Below are 5,522 nucleotides of genomic sequence, written 5' to 3' on the forward strand. Positions count from 1 at the left end.
GTTCTTGAACTTGGATTGGGCCTTTATGACTCGTATCAAGATGTCAAATTCCTTAGCCACTTTTGGAAGGTATTGTGGGGTAAGCTTGGTACTAAATTGCTTTATTCTACTACATGTCACCCCCAAACTGATGGTCAAACTGAAGTAGTTAATCGAATCTTAGGGACTCTATTACGAGCTATGGTGGGAAAGAACATTAGAAATTGGGAAGAATGCCTACCATTCGTTGAATTTGCATATAATAGATCTATTCATTCTACAACTGGTTATTCCCCATTTGAACTTGTTTATGGTTTTAACCCACTAACAAGACTTGATCTTGCGCCATTACCTCTTGAACATGTTACTTAATTTAGATGGCGAGCAGAAAGTCGAGTTGGTGAAATCCTTACATGAGAAGGCTAGACAATGAATAGCCAAAACAAATGACGCCAACACCAACAAAGCAAACAAAGGCTAAACGGGTTGTACTAGAACCCGGAGATTGGGTTTGGGTCCATTTGAGGAAAGAACGATTTCCTACAAAAGGAAGACTAAGTTGGACCCAAGGGTGATGGGCCTTTCCAAGTACTCGGCGGATCAACGATAATGCCTATAAAATTGATCTACCCGGTGAGTACAATGTAAGTTCTACTTTTAATGTGGTGACTTGTCCCCATTTGATTTTTCAGATTCGAGGACTAATCTTTTGAGGAAGGGGAATGATACGAGTCATAAAGGCCCAATCCAAGTTCAAGAACGTGATGGGCTCAAATTGCCACAAGGCCCAATAACAAGATCAAAGGCCGACAAATGCGGTCCAAACTAAATGGGACCATTCAAGAGCTTGTTAGCAAGGCCTTAGATGCATACACGAGAGAACAAGAAAATCAAGATTCACTTTCTTGTTTTCAAGAAAATCAAGAAACCGAATCTTGGCCCAATTTTGCTGTTCGAAGAGATTTCAAGAATCAAGAAAATCAAAATTTCAAATCTTGGAAATCTTGGTCCAAGAAACCAAATCTTGCAGCCAAAACGCATTGGATCTCCATTACGAGCGTCAACGACCCAATTTTGGTAGGAGATGGATCACGAGCCCAAATTCTTGAAGGCGAGGCCCAATAACCAAAATTTAGCCCAATCAAGAAATTTCTTCATCCTTAGTTGAAAAATCAGGCCAAAATGTTAAAGGGCCCAATTTGTAAACATCTTACTTGTTTAATTTAATTTTTTAATCTTTAGGAGCATTACATGTAAAATTCGCCCAAAACAACCCATATAAGTGCATGGCCGAATTTACCTTGTTATTTTATTAATTAGGTTTAATTTTTATTAGTTACTTGTGAGATTAGGATTTGTTGAGGCCTATATAAGCATTGGCCAGCCACCCTTTGTAAAAATCATCTTATTATTATTTTCTATCAAATTTTGATTTGTTGAGTGCGAATTTTCTTTGGGGTTTTTCCAAGAATTCTCTTGAGTTTTCTTTAGAAGTTGTTTTAACAATCTTTTGATTGTGGGAGCCATCTTCAACCTTCTTCTTGCCATCGATATTCTTTGGAGGAGATTAGAGCCGCTTGAAGGAATTTGGGAATTCTTTCGAATTCAAGGGTTCTTAGGACTTTTCTTTAATTCCTTGTTGCTCAATTTATTTTCTTTATTATTGCTTGTGCCGATTCTTCTTCTAATTTTCTTTGCTGTTTTTGTTTGTGTTTCAACCTTGATTAAACTCCAAGAACTCTTCGCTTAATCGATCCCTTTATTGGCAAAGAACTATTCGATCCAAAATCCCCAAAATTTAGGTTCTTGCCATTCTTTTTATTTCTTCTTGTTGGGTGAAATTAGGTCTGGAATTTGGGCATTCTTGGCCGATTCAATTTTCTATCTTTCTTTTCTTTTGTCGCCCAAATCCCTAATTTTCTATTAAAGATCCGATTGATTTAATTCGTTGATGTTTAGTGTTCTTGAACAGATTCGCTTGTGGAGAATTGATCTTGGAGTTCGATTTTGTCTTCTTGAACTACTTAAAACATCTATTCATTCGTTCTTTGTGTCTTCTTTGTTCATTTAATTGAATTTGGGGATTTAATTCCGGATCCGATTAGTTTAATCTTGTTCTTTGTTTTAATTTCAGATCTGTTCGTTTAGAGCTTTCGTAGGAGTTTCTCGTGACTTGGCAACTCGATCTTGGTCCGCGCGCCACCCCGTATCAGAATAAATCTGGAATCGTAGCACATGTAAGGAACAAGGCTTCCCTGAATTTCTTTGCCTTAGATCGAGTAATAGGTCCTAATGGTAAGACCTCCGGATCAGTTTGCTTTGTTGGTGTGAGCGTGCGCACATCACTTGTTCTTTGTTTTGATTTCAGATCTGATTCGTCTAGAGCTTTCATAGGAGTTTCCCGTGACTTGGCAACTCGATCTTGGTCCGCGCGCATTCCTTTATCAGGATGAAATGCAATCTTATGTCATTTTTATGCAAAACATGTACAAACCCTTTAAACCATGACATGGAGCACTTTTCAAAATCACAAATCGAATTTTGGTTTTGCAAGACAATGATATTCCCATGCTTTATTTTCGAACTAGATAAAGATAACGTTGGAAACAAATAGAAGGGGTCAACATATTGATTCGAAACACAATTTTGATACTCACCTTGGCTTGACATCAACTTAGGAATGTATATCCCGGGTTTAAAAACTAGATTTTCATTGGCTGTTTCGCAACGTAACAAAAATTTCTTCTTCACCAAGGCTTCACACATGGCCGAGTGACGATAATTTACAACTCCAATACCTTTCCAAGGAGAGAAGGTTCACCTTGGTTGAAAAAGGTAACGTTCTCAACTATCTTAGTACGCCTATACCAAAAGAGGAGCAATGTATGAGTTTTGAAATTCTTAAAGCACCTCTGTCTTATTCGATTGTTTATGGAAACCTTGTTGATGAATTGTCCTTTAGAAGTGATCTGAATTTTGATGTGGTTACTTGCCATCCTTTGATTGATGATAATATATTTGCGTGGGATGATGGCAAGAAGAATAACGCTTTTGGAAATTGCGATGCTGATGAGTTTGTTAGTGAAATAATAATTATTCGGCATTTGCAAGATAAGAAGACATATAAGCCATTCCATCAGCTTGATTTGGGTAAAAATATGCACTCATTGATCTTTTGTGAGAAACTACTTTGTATAAACAAGAATGTGCATATGAGATTTGAGACGTATGAATGCTTGAAAACATGCATGTCTTTGATTTGTTTGTTTGATATGACGATGAAATGTAAAATGGTTAGTGCACTTAAAGTTGAAGATGGTGTCTCAAATATGCTTTGTTATCCAAATTCTGCATTTTTGAGCAAAATTGACCGACTGAAATTTAGATTACATGATCATTTGGATGAGTTCTCGATGTATTTTGATTATAACTCCAATTTGATTATGATGCATGCTCTATTGTCGAGTATGGAGATCCATTTTGAAAAGGTTAATTCAAGCAAGGAATTTCGACTACTCTACATCGCCGAGGAGCGAAGGTTTTTGTTAAGCGAGCGAGGTAAAAATAAACTTTATTTTCCTGCTCCAAAAGGTAAGCCTCCTGAAATTTCTAAAATATTTTTGTTTTCCTCGGATGGTAATAACAATCTTGTTCGTGAATTGGTTTTTGAAAGATACTTTGATTGTGATATGGTTAATTGTTTTGCAACAATTGAATACGATCTATCTATTTTTAATGTTGACAAAGAGATTCTTGTTTCTGATAATTGTGTTGATGTAATTGTAATAGAATCGATAGTCAATCGTCTAATGCACGGTATGATTGTGCAACTTTGAGAACCATGTAAATATTTTTCATTACCTGTTTGTGATGCCTATGTACATATTTTGACTCATTACTCGGGATCCAATTATAGCTTGTGTAATCAATTTAAGATGTATGCACGCTCAGAAATCTATTCAATTTTGTTTCGAACATTTTTCATGGCCTTGTCGAGTAAACTAGTTCGCTTGCATGGTAATCTGAATCTTTCCAATAGCCTGCATTACATTTGTCTTGTTATACTCGAATTGCAAATTTGTTTACACTACTTTTTGCTAACTCATGGATATTTTTTTCAGTTGCTTCAATTGCCATTCGTTCCATTTGATCGAGGAAAGATGTGTAAGCGGAGTTATGATCAAATGAACCAACGGCTCGACTTGAGGACAAGTCGTTCTAAAGAAGGGGAATGATACGACCCATACTCGAATCATCCTTGGCTCAGCCCACAAGCGAGGCTCGACATTTTCACAAGCTCGTCCCAGTTCAATTGGTGGATTCTAGCTCATTGAGCTAGAATGCAATTTATTTAATTAAGATTGCATTTATTTTCTTTGGAATAAATAAGTTGTCTGTTAGTTAAATTAGTTAATTAAATAAGTTAATTAATTTGTTTAAAAATCTGGACACATTAATTTCCATGTTAAATATGTTTTATTTGTTTTAATGCATGCTTTAATTTGTCTTAAGCCTAATTAATGTGTTTTGTCATAGTTAATCTTTGTTGTTTAATGTGTCCGGACGAATTTAATTAGTCTTGCTACAACCGAATTTAATGATGTCTTAAATGATGTCCGATTGAAGTTAATTGTAGCTCTTGAATTAAATGTGCCTTAGTTGCCGAATTTATTGATGTTCATTAGTTTCAGCCGAATTGATGAAGCATATTTATTGATCAAATTGTTGCCAATTTAATTTGTCTTAAGATGCTGATTTTAATGATCGATATTAATGACCGAATTTAATTATTTGTCTCTGAGTTTAATGGCTTGGACGACATTTAAGGAAGTGGATGTTGGCGAATTTAATGTACAAAGAAGACATGCATTAAAGATCTCTGTTCTACATGCAAGGAACGGCATTAAAGTAGTTGCTTGTGCTTTTTCATGTGGCCATTTAATGGACGAAATTAAAGAAGCTGCTTGCTGATTTAATGTGCAGCAAAGCCATGAATTAAATGAGATGTTCCATGCAAAGGACGACACTAAACGATCTGTTGACTTAGTTCTTTTCTAAATACATTTTTCGTGCACAGCAAAGGATACATGAATGTGGAGTTGTATTCAAGATGAATTTAGGCTGCTAATTGCTATTCTCCAAGCACCTTTTCGTGGAGACAAAGAACTTGATTGTTCACATTAAATCTGGCCGCCCATTCCATTTTCCCAAGTAAAAGATGCATTCGGCTATGCATGTATTTTGAAGGTGACTATTCGATTATGGCTGCACATACACAATGGCTGTTTATTATTGAATTCAAATTTTACAGCAAGATGTGCATATATGTGGCAACAACTAGGAGCTTTAATTTCCAGCCTTAATTTCATTCAGCCGAACCTTGCTATGGTAGTTTAATGATTTTTATTTTTTTATTTTTATTTATTTATTTCTTAGTTTTTAAGTTAGATATTGACTATTCAGCTAGCCTAAGATTTGGCTATAAATAGTTGATTAATTTCATTTGTAAAGGACTTTTGACTTTTGATCATTTGAATGAACTT

This window comes from Gossypium raimondii, unplaced genomic scaffold (assembly GCF_025698545.1).
Source record: "Gossypium raimondii isolate GPD5lz unplaced genomic scaffold, ASM2569854v1 Contig00261, whole genome shotgun sequence".
Classification (NCBI taxonomy): Eukaryota; Viridiplantae; Streptophyta; class Magnoliopsida; order Malvales; family Malvaceae; genus Gossypium; species Gossypium raimondii.